The sequence below is a fragment of the Choloepus didactylus genome, chromosome 2 (genome assembly GCF_015220235.1).
Source record: "Choloepus didactylus isolate mChoDid1 chromosome 2, mChoDid1.pri, whole genome shotgun sequence".
NCBI classification, from domain to species: Eukaryota; Metazoa; Chordata; class Mammalia; order Pilosa; family Megalonychidae; genus Choloepus; species Choloepus didactylus.
In genome coordinates, this window is record NC_051308.1 from 129377777 (window position 1) to 129394643 (window position 16867).

General features: G+C 42.3%; 1 pseudogene; it reads left to right on the plus strand.

The window, feature by feature from the left end:
• Positions 1-478: 478 nt before the first annotated feature.
• Positions 479-15797, plus strand: LOC119513280 (annotated as a pseudogene).
• The last annotated feature ends 1070 nt before the right edge of the window (positions 15798-16867 follow it).

Sequence of the window (16867 nt, forward strand, 5' to 3'; positions counted from 1 at the left end):
AACACTTCCACTCCTAGGTATACACCCAAAAGAACTGAAAACACATGTTCATTCAAAAATTTGTACACAAATGTTCAGAGCAGCATTATTCATAAGGCCAAAAAGGGAAAACAACCCAAATGTCCATCAACTAATAAAAGGATGCATAAAGTTACTGTTATCTATACAATGCTCCCAGCTGGCACCGAAAAAGAAAAAAAAAAGCCAACATAAAAAACCGGGAATGAACACGAGTGGAGGAGGGTGTGTGTGGGGTGATGGGGGTTCAGGCATTAAAGGGGGACCAGGGAGATTTGCTATTGTCTCTGTCAGCTGCTGAGTGAGCCTAACGGGGGCGGAGGTGAGAGGAGGCAGTGGTCCTGGTCAGCACAACTTTAGCTCCACCTGATCTCCAGGCGCTGTGCACTGAGGAAGGCACAGGTGAGCAGGAGCAGAAGAAAGAGAGAGGAAGGCAGCTGCTGCAGCCACCGTCACCACCATGTCCTACCAAGGTAAGAAGAACATCCCGCGGATCACGAGTGACCGTCTTCTTATTAAAGGAGGCAGAATCATCAATGATGATCAATCCTTTCATGCTGCTATTTACATGGAACATGACTTAATAAAACAAATTGGTGACAATCTGTTTGTCCCTGGAGGAGTGAAGACCATTGAAGCCAATGGGAAGATGGTGATCCCTGGAGGCAAAATGTCCACACTCACTTCCAGATGCCCTACAAGGGGATGTCCACAGCGGATAACTTCTTCCAAGGGATAAAGACTTCCTAAAGTGGTGGCACCATCATGATCATTGACCATGTCATGCCAGAGGCTGAGTCCAGCCTGACAGAGGCCTATGAGATGTGGTGTGAGTGCGCTGAAGGGAGGAGCCGCTGTGATTTTGCCTTGCACGTACACATCACCCGCTGGAAACACAGTGGCAAGTGCAGGGTCTCATGAAGGACAAAGGAGTTAACTTCTTCATGGTTTCCATGGCGTATTAGGATTTGTATCAGGTGTCCAACACAGAGCTCTATGAGATCATCAGCTGCCTGGAGAACTGGGGGCCATTGCCCAGGTTCATGCTGAGAATGGGGATATCATTGCCTGGATGCTGGAAATGGGGATAACTGGCCCAGAGAGCCAAGTCCTGAGCAGACCACAGGAGCTGGAAGCTGAGGCTGTGTTCTGTGGTATCACCATCGCCAGCCAAAGCAACTGCCCTCCCTACATCACAAAAGTCACGAGCAAGGGTGCAGCCAATCTCATCTTGCAAGCCAAGTGGTCTTCAGTGAGACCATAACTGTCAGCCTCAGTATAGACAGAACCCATTACTGGAGCAAGAACTGGGCCAAGGCAGCCGTGTTTGTGACCTCCCCACCTCTGAGTTCTGACTCAACAACTCCGGAGGACATCAACTCCTTGCTGGCCAGTGGAACTCTCTGGGAGAACCCACTGCACCTTCAGCACCACCCAGAACACTAATGGGAAGGACAACTTCACAGTTATTCCCAAGGGAATAACCACCAAGGGTTATTCCACCAATGGGGTGGATGAGGGGATGTCTGTCATCTGGGATAAGGCCGTGAGCACAGGGAAAATGAATGAAAATCAGTTTGTGGCCATGACAAGCACTAATGCTGCCAAGATCTTCAACCTGTACCTGCTGAAAGGGAAGAATATCTGCAGATCCAGATGCCGTGAAGATTGTCTCTGCCAAGAACAACCAGTGGGACCCCAAGTATAATACCTTTGAAGGGATGGAGCTGTACAAGCTCCTCTGGTCGTCATCTGCCAGAGCAAGATCGTGCTGGAAGATGGTAACCTGCATGTGACCCAGGAGGCCGGCTGCTTCATACCTGCAGTCCATTCTCAGACGATGTTTATGAAGGCAAGAAAGCCTGGAGGAAGATGGCAGACCTGCATGTGGTCCCCAGGGGTGTGTGTGATGGATCAGTGTTTGACCTGAGCCCCCTGCAAAGGGTGCACCCTCTCAGGCTTGACCCGGGGCCTTACCCACCCCTGAGGAACCTCCATCAGTCAGGATTTAGCTTGTCAGGCACCCAAGTGCCGAGCACACTTTGGTAGTTTATTATTTTTTATAGTAACACTGCTACATGCACACCCATGTCAGAACAAAATCCAAATGAAAGCAAGTTGAGGGACCCGCATCCATGTAGGCCACTTGGAAGGAGTGCGGCACTTGACAGATGCGGGGTTTCTTGTTCAGACTGGGCAGGGGAAGGGAAAGCACTCAACAAAGCTTCTCAGAGTGCTGCAAGAGACTAGGCACCAATTTCTTTGCTGTCCAAGCCACTACAGATACACAGAAGTGTAAGGACAGCCTCTGCCTCCACAGACCTCCACACTAGAGGGGAAAAGTATACACACCAGTGAATCAGTAGAATAAAGTGCTATAGGCCTAGTGTTAGAAGTTGTCCTCTGTTTGTGAGCACACAAATGTAGATGTAATCACTTATACCAGGGAAGGAAAGTAACAGTTTCATAGAGGACATAACAAGGGGCTGAGTTTTGAGAGCTGCACAGGCTGTCTAGGCTGAGGTGGGCATTCCAGGTAAGGGGAGCAGCACCTCAGTCCTTGGAGCTGCAAATGGTTCAGTCCAGTTGAAGCATAAGTAAGACTTAAGGAAGGGCAAGTGGTGCCAGTTCAAAAAGCAGAGAACATAGACTTGATGGTATCGAGCAGCTACTAGTGAGGATAAAGAGAGGGGTTGGGAGAAGTCTACGGTCAAATGAGTTCTTTCATGTGTGATGTCACTGCTGAGATTGAGACTCCTGGGCTGCCAGATTATAAAAGGTTTTGCAGGTTCAAGCAGGCCCATTTTTTGGGTGTATGTGCTTAACCCACAAATGAAGATTGAGCTTTGTGCTTGAAAAGAAATAAACAAACAAAGAATATGAGTGATTCCCTTACTCCCATGGGTCCATCACTAATCGGTTCTTCCCCAGGTGCTGGGCAGTGATAGTGACCATGAGCTTCGGAGCAGCACCCGTGCCCTGCACCACAGCTTGGAGGAGTCGGCTTCCCTCCTCACCATGTTCTGGCGAGCAGTCTTGCCAAACCCCCATGGCCCTGCCCTGCCTGGCAAAGTGGTAGGAAGATATGTCCTTTACTGGGTCCAAATCAAGTTCTTATGCTCCCAAATATTCTCTCTTCAGTCCTTCAGCTTTCCTGGATATCGGAAGCTGAATGGTGAGATGGGACAAACAGGACTAAGGGGCCCCCCTGGAGGGAGACCCCAAATCCATGGTGTTTGCTCCCAGTGCAGCTCTGACCACATCCTTTCTCTTCCAACTCCCTGACCCTGGGATAAGAAATCAAAGAGGATCCTTTAACTTTCTGAGGATTGGCTGATCTGAATCAAAGGGACACGTTAAAGGGACATTGGGAGGCAATTTCCAGGATGCCCTTGAGCAATTCTAACAACAGATGAATGTTCAGGATCCCTCATGGGACACAATTATGCTAATTATGGTGAGGGGAAATGTGGCCATCTTCAGGTTGGCCCAAATATTTTCTTCTCTGTGCAAAATGTCCACAGGCCAGCCCTGTCTAAGTGCCTGCCCACATATACATGTGTGTGTGTGTGTGTGTATCCAGATACACGTATGCCTGCTCAGACATAATATTCCTGTACTATCCAGTTTTCCTTGTGAAGTTGTAGTAATATAGCTGATGTCTGGACTGAATTCAAGCTACTCTTCACAGTTTGGGAGTTTAAGTGCAGGTCTGGAGTCAGGTCCTTTTCAGCAACATGTGTGGAGACCTCTGCTAATTAGAACGGGGCTTGCAGGTTTTCGGTATTCCCACCTGATGGCCTCAGCATAAACTGTCATCAGCTAGAGGGTTTTAGAGTCTGTTTGGGGGGACTTTCAATCTAGAAATAGTTGAGAAGATTGTGGTGTCCTACTTTGGAGTGTAAAGAGCCACACAGCATGGGGTGCTTTAGGATTTCTGATCTTTGATGGAGAGCCTGTCCCTCTTTCCAGGGAAAGTCAATGAAAAGAGAATTTCTGGAACTGACAACCAAACTATCCAAACAGGAGAATCTCCTTCAAAGTAAAAACGAGCACCTGAATACTACCCTCCAGCAGAAGGAGATAATACTTGAAGTATAAATTTAAAAGAATAAATTTTTCCCCTCTTTGTTATTTTGTGAGAATCTCCAGTGACATACAAGAAGGAGTGGTTCCTAAGTTTGGTGTGTCTTAGAATCTGCTGTGGAGGATATAGAAGTTTTGTCCTTTGCTCCAATCTCAAGAGATTCAGCTGGTGTGGGGCCCCAGAATCTGCCTAGTTTACATAAGCACCCCAGCTGACTCTACTGTAGTTGGGCTGCAGACTACAGTTTAAAAAACACTGTTATATAACATTGAACCAAAAGTATAAATAAATATGTTTTACTTTAATTGAGGGTCTTTTTTTTTTCCTGAAATGTGCATAATAGTCATTCCATAAACTTTGACATGAAGTTCTTAAAACACTCTTTGACTGTGTCCTTGCCTATGTCTTTTTGCCTTCCAGAATTAATACAAAGCTGCTACTCCATGAATATTTCCCAGAAACAGTTAAAAAACAAGTCAAAGTGAACCACTTTCTACCACCACCACCAATAACAATAACAAAAAGATCCATCAGCAGCCTCCTGCCCGGAGTAGAGATGCCTTCTTTAATTGGGAGGTAGAATGAACTCAACACCTGCTTTTACACTCAATTGTTTAAGTATTTGCCTGAGTACCTTTGGTTCATGCCAAAGGAATCACTGACAGAATCAGCTGAATGAGTGAACAGTCAGCAAGACTATTATTTTAAACATTATTTCAAGATAAAGTAGCAAATTTTGAGGACTCCTTGCCATGTGGCTATTCAAACATTCCAACAATTCTTCCTTCATCCTTCATCCTTGTGCTTCCAGGGCTAGTAGACCTTGATAATATAATCAGTAATCAATGGAAAAGTCAAAATTACTTTGGAAATGCGAAGGACTCATAATATCCAAAATAACTCTGAAACTGAACAACATTGGAGGGCTAATACTACCTGATTTCAAGAATTACTATAAAGCTACAATAATTAAAACAGCATGATGTTGGAATAAACGTAAACAGTTCAGTGGTAACAAATAGAGCCCTGAAATAGACATATGTGGGTAGCTGATTTTTGATAAAGGTCTAAAAACAGTGCAGTGAAAAAAGGGTAGCCTTTTCAACAAATGGTGCTGGAACAATTGGACATTACATGCAGAAAACATGAACTGGACCTTAAGCTCACACCACACATTAAAATTAACTCAAAATAAATCACAGACCTAAACATTCAACCTAAAACTATAAAACTTCTCTGCATTAAACCTTTGTCACCTTGGGTTAAGTGAAGATTTTTAAATATAACTTTAAAATACAACTCATAAAAGAATAAATTTATAAATTAGCTCTCATTAAAATTAAAAATTTTGCTCATCAAAAGCATTGCCAGGAGAATGCTAAGACAAGGCAGATATGGGGTGAGGTGAGGGGACAGAAATCTTTGCAAAGCACATATCTAATAAAGACTTATGTGTGTCTAGAGTTGACATGTCAAGAATAGACTGTCAGTGTTCAACAAAAAGAAAACAATCTGATTAAAAATAAAATCAGCAAAGTATGTGTGAACAGACTCTTCACCAGAGAAGAAATAAGATAGCAAGTTAGCGTATTAAAAGATGTTCAACGTCGTCAGTCATTAATGAAATTCAAATTAAAACAACAAAGAATTCTATGACATACTTACTTGAATGGCTGAAACTTAAAGACTAACCATACCAAGTATAGGAGAGGATGCTGACTCCGTCCTACCATCTGTTTTCCTCTTAATCGTCATCTCCCCTGTTCAGCCCCCTTCCTGCCCACCAGCACCCCCAGGCTGAGGTGGCAGCACAATCTTGGGTGTGGAGCTTAGTGAGGTTCCAGGCGGTGCCCTCTAGATGTTTCTTTGATCGGGATCTTTATTTAGTTCTAAATCAGATCCCCAAATAAAGGTTTTAAAAGTGTCTGCCCCTGAATAACATTCCATCTCATCCTAATCTGGGATTCCCCTAGTACCAAAAACTTCCAGTCAACTGTGGAATCCTTGGTCCACTCATGGAAGCCTGCAGTGGAAGGCCTTCACTCACCGAGCATTCAGTGGGTGCCTATTAAGTGCCAAAGCCTGGTCTAGGCAAGAGGCAGCATCATGAGCAAATGTAAGGGGCTTGCCCATGAGGCCATGAACATTCCTGAACACATCTTGTTTGGACATATTTTTCCATTCCTCTTGGTTTCTAGGAGTGGAAACTCTAGGTCATGTGGTAAGGTTATGTTTGTCTTTCTAGGAAACTATCAAACTAGTTTCCAAACTGGCTATTACATTTTGCATTCCTGACAACAGTATAAGAGGGCTCCAATTTTTTCACATTCTCAGCAACACTTTGTATTTTCTGTTTGAACGCAGTCAAAGAAATGGGTATAAAGTGTCATCTAACTGTGGTTTTAACTTGCAATTCCCTAATAACTAATGACATTGAGTACCTTTTCATATGCTTACAAATTATTTATATGTATTCCATGGTAAATGTCTATTCAAGCCTTTTCCCAATTTTTAAATTTGGGCTGCTTTTATTAAATTGGAAGAGTTCTTTATATATTGTGAATACAAGTCCTTTATCAGAAATGTGATTGGCAAATTTTATCTCCTATTATCTGTGGTTTGTCTTTTCACTTTCTTAGTGGCATCATTTGAAGCTCAAAAACTTTCATTTCAATTAAGTACTATTTATTATTTTTCCAAGGCTTATGCTTTGAGTGTGGGGTCTTAAACTCTTGCTTAGTCCATAGTCACACAGAATTTATCCTATCTATTCTCCTAGAAGTTTTGTATTCTCTTACCTTTAGGTCTATGATCCATTTTGAGTTAATTGCTGGGTATGTTGTAGTTTCAGGCAAAATCCATTGGGGGAAGTTTGTCCTGCAGGAGAATGTGGAGGGTAAGTTATGTCTGAGAATTATTCTGCTCAAGACTGGGAGTCTGAGATTTCATACACACTCCTGTCCCTGTTACTGATTGGCAGGGAGGGGTAGGAATGGATTTTAGTCACAAACTCCCAGGTTTTCTGTGGGATGTAGAGCAAAGTGGCTCCAGTAGCCTAAAAGCAGTCCTCCACAGAAGAGGCCTCAGAAGCAAAAACATATGAAAATCAAGGGAAGATTCCACAAAGGGTAAAAAGGCTCCCAGATGATCTAGGTTGGACTCTGAGAGGGTCTCCTTCTGGTGTGGGTGGAAAGGAAGACTTGCACATGCCAGAATTTAGTAAACCTATGTCTGGAGGGATAGGAACAGACTGAGGGCATTTCATAGGTTTGTAATCATTTTTGCCATCAGGAAATTATAGTGTTTTGGGTTTTTTCCTTGGCTATAGTAAGGTGTCTAGATCACTAATCTAGAGTTACAATCTCAAAGGAAGGAATAGGGGTATTTGACTACCAAGGATCCTGACAGATCAAGAGCCAGCCTGAGCTCTGAGAGGCTCTAAAAGATTAGTTGAATCTTCCCAAGCACAGGCATGAGACCCTACACTGTTAAAGTTTGTTTCCTGTGTGTGAAAAATGTAGACAAGCACACTGATGATACTCTGTGTACAGAAACAGAGGAGGAAACTTACTATTCCATGGATATACCACATTACTCATCACCCTCACTGCAGCAGTTTTACTGAAAATGGGAATGGGTAATTAAAACACATGTTAAACAGGGGATGAGAAAAATTTGTAAGGCCAGTTGATTCATTTAAATTATTGTGCCCTCAGAATTGAAGGTAGGTAATATGGGGACTTCACTGGTAACTTTTCTAGGTTTGGGAAGTGAAAATGTGAGTACAAAGGAGAAGGCAATTATATAATTCAGTATAACTTAGATAATTTTGCATCTTTCCCCTGTCACCAAAGTTTTCTTTTGTTTTGCCTGATCCCAGCCTTCCTTATGCTTCTCCTTGGCTTCCTCTCGAAGTTAAAGAGTACATGTGAGTTGCCTCGACCATTGGGGAAGGATGTGTGTTAAACAAGTCATAAGTGAAAATAGAGGAGATGATAGCTAACAGAAGGAGAGCTCGTTTAAAGCATGCCACTCACGTAATGACTTTCATGGGTCTTAGGCACTCTGTCTTCATGGTTCTCTTACTTTAAAATAACATGAAAATCTATCTTTCACTTTTTGACTACTTTTACATTTGAATAGAGAATATATTATTTTATATGATTGTTACTATATTTTGTATATTATATATAAAATTATGGTTATGTATTACATTTTATTTGACCTAAGGTAAAATTATTTTCTGTTCTGATGTTAAAAGAAATTAGCACATTTTCATATGCCTATGGTGTAGAACCAAATGTACCCCTATGCTCCATTCTTACATGGAAGAGGGAAGGGGTTGGTGAAGAGAGGGTGGAAAGGCAGGATATGGGAGGAGGTGGAGAAGAGGACGAGGAGGATGGGGAGCTGAATAGAAAGGAGGTTCTATTCCCAGCCCCAGAATGGCAGACCCTCTCTCTGGAAGTCCCCATAACTGCATTCCACACTCACACATTCCTCCACGGCTGTTAATGCCCCAGCCTCCTTTCTTCCCACAAGAATTGCCTCTCATCCAACTCCCCTCCCCTGATTTGGGGATTTTTCCTTTTCCACTAGATCTCCCCCAGGTCTAGGCCTAAGTCCTTCACCAGGAGCAAAAATGTGCCTGCCCACTTCCCACACCCAAAGAATTCATTAGTCAAACCTTGCCTTGTGGTTCTGGAGAATCCAAAACCCAGAAATCTTCCAAGAGAAAAGTAAGGGCAGGCCTGCACTCTTTTGGGTACAGGGGTCCACCCTGGTGAATCAGAATTCAGCTACCTCTGGTCATTTTAATTGAGAAATGTGAAGATGTTCAACTCCCACCACTGAACTTGAATGACTAGGGAGAATATATACAGAAAATGCACTGATTAGTACTTTGAGATATAACTATCAATCCATATATCCATATGCATAACACATACACACTTTTGTTTCATTTTGTTCATACAAATTATGTCATCTACATTTGTTTTCCAGCTTTCTTTTCTTTTACTTTCTTTTTACCACCTCCAAAGTACTTGTTTTGGCTAAACTGTAATTCCATTCATTGTCATGTAACCAGAGAAAGATTGTTCACATCTCCCGGGACATCTGTATAAGAAGAACCAGAAACAACCCAAATGTCCACCATCCCTGGGAAAGATAAACAATGGTGGTATAGTTAATTAGCATAAACATTGGATGAACCACTGAAGACTATCAAATACATACTTCTTAGTGTAAAAAGCCAAATATCAGAATATATGTACTCTAAGATTACAGGTTAAAACTGAAACCTCTTAAGGGTGAATAATCAGCAAATAATTACATGGTAAACAAGTTTCTGAATATCATGAACATTAGATAGTGCTGACTGCTAAGGGTAGGAGTGGGTGTGATCAGGAGGGAGCACGTGGGAAGACTGTGGCAGCTAGATATGTTCTGGGTGTTGATCTACGTGGGGTTACATGTTAATTTGTAACAATTCATATAACTCTACATTTATTTTATGCCTTTCCTACATGTTGTGTTAGAGTAAAAGGAAAAATATCCTTTCTGGATGATACCTATCAAAATATCTAATATTAGCCTAGTTTTCTTCATGAACAACAAACTGCATTAACAGTGCAGTTGAATTATCTCAATCTGTACAACATCTGTGAGCTGTGGTTCCTATTATGTCCGTAATAAAACACTGGGAAAGTATAGGAGGTGCCCTTGGTCCCATCCTGTCAATTGGTGGTGCCATGACCAGAAAGGGGCCAGGAAAGGGCAGCCTGAGGCAGCAGAGGCAGTGCTGACAACCACACACCTGAGTGAATATCTCCATCAACAGTGGTGCCTTTGAGGAGCCAGGAACGCAGTGTATTGTGAAAGCCTTGGCCTGAGGTGTCAAGGTTTTTTGGGGAATAGAATTATCCTGATTTGTGCATCTTACAAGGCAAGAAATGTTAACTGTGGCAGAGAAGAATAGACTTCTCAGTACCTTCAGATAAATTTTTCTTAGAGCAGGAGAAATTATATGGCATAAGAGCAGCAGGTGCCGAAATGACAGAAGTTTCTGGAGCTGGGTCACCCACATAATACATGCCCCTCTCCTGACCCCACTTGACTTGACTTTTCCTCCAATGCACACCCCTGTCCCCTTCCAGCTCCTTTCTCCTCCTACCCCACCCAGCCTGCTAATGGCGGTCAGCCCAGGAAGAGGAAGTGATGTAATGGGTCCCGCCCCATTTTCACTTAATCAGTGGCCTTGTCACACTGGATTTTCCTTCATTCAGATCACAAGTTAACAACACAGCATTTGGAAATTAAAAAGATAATCATAGGAATTAAAAAAACAACCCTCAGAATTGCAAGAGTATATTAAGAATGGCCTCTCAAAATCAAAATGAAAAGTTTGAGGTAATAGAGGACAGGAAAGATAAGTTCAGAGTATCTGCCAGCAGGTACAGATATGAGTATTAGGATTTCCGGAAAGAGAAGAGAGCTGTTAGGGCATCAGCGATTCTCCCTCATCAGGAGGAAGGAGTTGAGAAGGACATCCTGCAGTTACATGGGAAGAGACAGGAGGGAAAGGCAGTTACCAAAGGGGAGAAAGAGTCTGAACAGGGCCTATGGTGACGTGGAAGGGACAAATTTTCTGCAAGATCCAGAAATGCATTTTAGAACACCATACGTTGAAGGCAGGTGGAGGAAATTTTGATACATTTGTTTTAACTAATCTCTTGAAGAAATGTAGATTTTCCTTGGGTTGTAGGTATATCAAAATAGTCTATGAAAGTGTAACAGTGTTGTCAACTGAATTTCTCAATTCTCTGGATACTAATTTACAGTAGTTGTGTATCTCTGGATGAGAGTCTTGGCTCAATAATTGAGTTGGACAACCAGAAGAGCTGAGAGTAGTTCAGCTTGGTGATAGAGAGTAGGCCTAAGGGGCTCTGTGTCTGCTGTCTCTGTTAGGCAATTGGTGAGTTTGGTCATAGGTTGACCAAAAAATTGGTGGTTCCATCCCATATGAGCACAGTGGTTTTTGACTAATCCAGACCTCTTAAAGATGTGTTCGCTGCACATTCTCTATGAACTAGGCTCTGAACCTTAACCCCAATCTCTCTACATCTGGCCTAAATTAACTGATATCCAGCAAAACCTGAAACCAATATGATTTTCTCAGTTTTCCTATGTTTTCCTTCTGCTCTGCTCTCACAGATAACTAGAGCCAATAGCTGCATAAAGATATCACTCTGGCTTGGCAGATGCTACTGCCTGTTTGAACACTGTCCTGGATCTTTGATGCACAAGAGAGTCCTGAGACTGGCTTAACCTGACTTCCCTTGACTATGATCCCAGGCTGCAGTGAACTGGTAACTCTCCCACTGAGGAATGAGCTCTCTATGATTGGGCTTGAGTAGAATAAAAATTTTGAAAAAAGATTTTCCATTTTCATTGTATAGGCACTTTAAATAAGGGATCTTTTCCTTATTTCTAGTCATAACAATCATGGAAATTGCACACATCAAAGTTTATCTGGAAGAACTTAATAATGATGGTTGCTTTATTGCTCTTCTTCATTTCTTTCGTCTATGCTGGTAAGTGACACTTACTAAAAACCTTGCCTGGTGACCTCAGGTGTACAAAGGATAATATAAATCTGCCATAGGAAGTACAGGTAGATATAAATTCTCAGATCATGTTAATCTGGTGTTAAGTATTTTACTATCTTCATTATTTCAGAGTTTTGGTTGGTAGCATTAAAGAGACATTCTTTGAGTGTGTACAATGTTCTTCATAGTGTCCTTCAAGTTGTAAGGATTGGGAAGAATTATATGAAATTGAGTGCAAGATTTTTAACTGTGGTTCTTTGACTTCTTTTACTCCTGCATACATATATATGATAATAAGACATCAAAAGAGCAGAGAAAGGCACCAGTATAGAGTATCCTACTGTGGCATAACAAGTTACCACAAAGTTAGCGAATTACTGGTTTAAAACAACACACATTTAGTATTTCACAGTTCTGTTGGTGGGAAGACTGGAAAGATGTACCTGGGTTCTCTGCTCAGGGCCCAACAAAGCAGAAATTAATGTACTGGGTGGCTGCATTCTCATCTAGAGCCTAGGCTCTTCTTCCAAGCTCACCTAGATTGGCAGAATTCAGTTCCTGTATTTGCAAGACTGAGGTCCCAGTTTCCCTGCTGACTATCAGCCAGGGACATTCTCTGCTTCTAGAGGCCGCCTGCATTCTTTCTCACTCCAGACTTCATACTCCATCTTTAAACCAGCAACAGTGCATTGAGTCCTCATACTCAGATCCTCTGACATTGTTCCTCCTACCAGCCAGAGTAATCTCTGTCTGTTTAAGGAGCATGTGATTCGTTCAGGCTCACCTATATAAATTTTATCTTCAAGTCAATGGTTTCACAAAAAATAAGATAATTACAGTGGTGGTGTCTCATCTTGTATACACGTTCTGGGGCTTTGAGTGGGAAATATTCAGGAAGCTATTTAAGATATTGTACCATACACAGTGCCACTTGGGGCCTCAGAGTTTCACATCCCTCCTGCATGCAAGACATGTTCACCCCTGCTGAGGGTTCCCCAGGTCAAATACTGTTATGGAATCATTTCAAGTTCCAAAAAATCTCATGTAAAACCCTTAGTTTCAAAAATCCAAAATCTCATCTCAGTCATTTACATCAGGTGTTGTTGATGCTTCTGATTTAACACATTAAGTACAGATCCAGACCCCATTTCCTCTCTATGACTAGTACTCTGAAACTAAAGAAACAACTTACCAGCTCCCAACATATGGTTGTGGGACAGGTAGATAACAACAATTGTAGATATTAGAGGTCAAAATGGGGATATAAAAAATAAAAAATGAGTCATTGTTCCAACACACTTTGGAATCCAAATGGGCCAATTCCAGGAGTACCTCTATGATTTGGTTTCAAGGCCTGTGTTTTGGTTTCCTGGCTGGTAAAACAAATACCATACAATGAATTTGCTTAAGAATGGGAATTTATTGACTTATAGTTTCAGAGGCTAGAAGGCTTTCTTCTTCCTGGGTGGGCATCTTCTGGCTGACCAGCAATCTTTGGGGTTCCTTGGCATTTAGGTCACATGACAATGTACATGCTGGCATCTTATCCTTTCTCTTCTGTGTGCTGTTGAGCCTCTTCTGGCTGCTCCCTGTGGCTTCTCCTTCTGGGTCCAATTTCCTTTGCTTATGAGGACCTCAGCCATAATGGATTAAGGCCCACCTCATTCAGTTTGGGCACACCTTAACTAACAATATCTTCCAAGGCCCTATTTACTAATGGGTTCACACGCACTGGACCAGAGGTTAGGATCTGAACACATTGTGTATGTGTGTGGGGGGAGTGATTCAATCCCCAGCAGTCCATCTTCTGCACCCCCAAAAGACATGTTCTTCCCATATGCAAAATACATTCATTTCATCACAACATCCCAAAATCCTTCAACATTTTAAAACAATGCTAAGCCCAAAGACTCATCAATATCACTTATGGGTGTATACTGCCCTAGGGCAAAATTCCTCTGGTGCATCTGGAAACCTAGAAAACAAGTTATCTGCTCCCAATGTAGAATGGTGTGACAGGCATACAATAAACATTCCAATTCCAGAAGGGGCAACTGCAAGAAATACAGGGGTTTCATGTCCCAAGTAAGTCTGAAACCCAGCAGGGCAAACTCCATTAGATTTCAAGGTCTGAGGGTCATTTATGGATCTATGTTTTGTCCTCTGGGACTGATGGAGCAGCAGCTCTACCCCTTCCAAGTGCTTACACAGAACCATGTTCTCTTTGAAGACTAGGTTGAAGGCCCCACCCTCTTCATGCATCAGAATGGCCACCAGGGTCTCTGTGAATGCCCAGGCACAGGGACCACCCTCTCTGAGCATTTGGGTGGCAGCACCCTCCCTGAACAATGGGGCACAAGGCCTACTCACTCCTAGGATACGGGCACATGGCCCACCTCCTCCAATCACAGGGCTTGATCCTCCTTTCCACTCATGTGGTTTGACCTGCTCTCTTGGCTCAAACCTTACCTTCCATGGTTCTGTCCTTGAAGTCATTCTTTCTTCAATTCCTCCCTTCTCTAAAACATTCAGACTAGGGTGGCCATGGTTCTGCTCATCATACAAATTTTGCAAAGACCTTGTCAGATTTTGTGCAGTTCCAGGGGGCCCAAACCACCAACAACAGAAATTTCCAAAGATCCTTCCTGGATAACTTCATTTCCAATCTTGAATTCCCCTGAAAATGCTGACTGTATCCATGTTTAGTCACACCTTCTTTAGCAAAGGGTTATTCAGTTAAGCCTTCACATGTTACCCTTATCTGTGGGGAATCACCTCCCCAAAATTCAAGGAGATCCCTGATAGAGCCGCTGCTTCTGGCTTTAATCTCAGAGCACACTATCTGGAAAGTCTGAGAATTTTCCGAATCATCTATTGCTGTGTTTTTTTTTTTTTTTTTTTTTAATGCTTAACATTTCAATTCCCAGTTTATCCAGTTCCTCTCTCATTTCATTATAAGCTGCAAGGAGAAACAAGGCTATACCTTCCACGTTAGCTTAGAAAGCTCAAGTTCATTGCTTTCAAATTCTACCTTCCTTCTAACATCAGAACACAGTTTTGTCCACTTCTCTGCCACTTTATAACAAGGATTGCCTTTTCTACAATTTCCAAAAGCTAATTCTTCATTTACTTCTAAGGCCTTATTGAAGGTACCTTTAACATCCATATTTCTACCAACAGTCTCTTCAAAGTCATTTAGGCTTACTCTGTCAAGCACCTTATTCTTCCAGCCTCTACCCATTATCCAATTCCAAAGCTGTTTCAACCTTTTAGTCACAGCATCACTCTACTTTCTAGTACCAAAATTGCTTTATTATTCCAGGCTGTTAAAACAAGTATACCATGGATTGATTTAAACCACAGGAATTTATCAGTACACAGTTTCGGAGCCTAGATGTCCTGAAACCTTCCAGGGTTGGTATCTTCTGGCCGAAAAACAACCTTTGGGCTTCCCTGGCTTTTCCATAACATGTCAATGCCCGTGGCAGCATCTTCTCCTTTCTCTTCCTGCTTCCACTGACTTCAAGCTTCTGGCCGCTCGCTGTAGCTTCTCCCTTTTTGTATCCAATGTCCTTTGCTTGTGAGGACTTCAGCCAAATGGGATTAAGGCCCACACTTTTCAGTTAGGGAATACCTTAAATAATGATATCTTCAAAAGTCCTACTCACAAATGGGTTCACACACACAAGACCAAGGGTGGGCATCTGAACACGCCTTTTGTGGGGGACATGATTCAATCCCCCACAGCCTGGAAAAAACCCTCTCTGAGCATTTGGGTGGCAGCACTCTCCACTGGCTCATGGCTTCCCATTTGTTTTCATCTTACTTTTATTCATTCTTTACACATTCCTCTGTATCTTCATCTTCCTCCCTATACCAGCATCATCCCTATAATGTGTTGATGTGTCTTCCAAGCCCAAATAGGTCTGGTGATGATGTCATGGATGGGACTCTTTCCTAATAGGGGCTGCTCTTGAGTTCTCACACTCTTCTGGCACCATCTGTATTGACCTGACTTCTAGTCATGACTTTCTCTCTTCCCTAGGTGGATCATGTACAAGTGCAGGACTGTGTACACCTAGAACCAATCTCTTCCCTCTGTTTTTCCATAAAGAGAAGAAAATATCAAGGGTACTCCTGAAGAAGTATCCATATGAGCTCCCAGATCCCCCAGCAATTAGAGCAGAGGCAAAAACATGAAAGAGAATGAACAGCTAAAGGCCTAGACTCAGGTAACAGGCTTCCTCTTTATTCCCACTACAGGTGGGATACCCTTCCCTGGAAAAGGAAATGTGTCCCATTGAATTGCCACCATGGGCAAGGGACATGCACTGCTCCTGCTTTGTTCTCATTGGCACTAGGGCCTTTGGGGTTTCCTTCGCAGGTTGTTTGCACTATGGTGGGGCTTTTAGTTTGTGTGGAACCTCTTTGAGATTTTCTATGAATTGCCACTTCCCCAGACATTTTTATCAAGCACCCCAGTGACCCTGTGTAGCTCTTCTTCAGGTTTGCAGCTATTACTCAGGAATTAAGAGAATAATCTGCTGCCAATTATTACTTAATTATCCAGAGCTCTAGTGGTTAATGTGCCATCTCTATTTTATATATGAAGAAAATAAAACTGAAACAAAATGAGAAAATTGTCCACTAAAATATACATGTTACATTGTGAACCTGATATTTGTATCTTGTGCTACTTTCCAAAAAGCTTTTATTGCTTCAACTCTGACCCAGGATAGGATTTGTGAGAATTATGATTGGAAATAGAGGACACTGGTAAAAGTTTGTTAATCCTAGTGACTTATTCACTTCAAAAGTATTAATTGATTGTTTTATGTGTCAGACATTGTGTAGTCTCTGGTGATATGGGGTGAAGAGGACAGATACGCTCCCTGCTGTCAGGAAGATTGTCTTCTGGCACAAAAAGCAGACATTTTTCATGCAACCACACAGATAGCCTTTTGTCATTGTTGTGTTGAACATTATTGAATACTTACGTGCTCCTTGATTCCATTCTCTCAGCCAGTGATTGAACACTGACTGAGTATAAAAGGACTACAGAGCTATTATACAAGATTTGTCCCTAGAAAGGGTCATCTGATATTTTGGTTCTAAGTGTGGAAATACCCCTAGTTGTTCCAAGGTTTCTTAT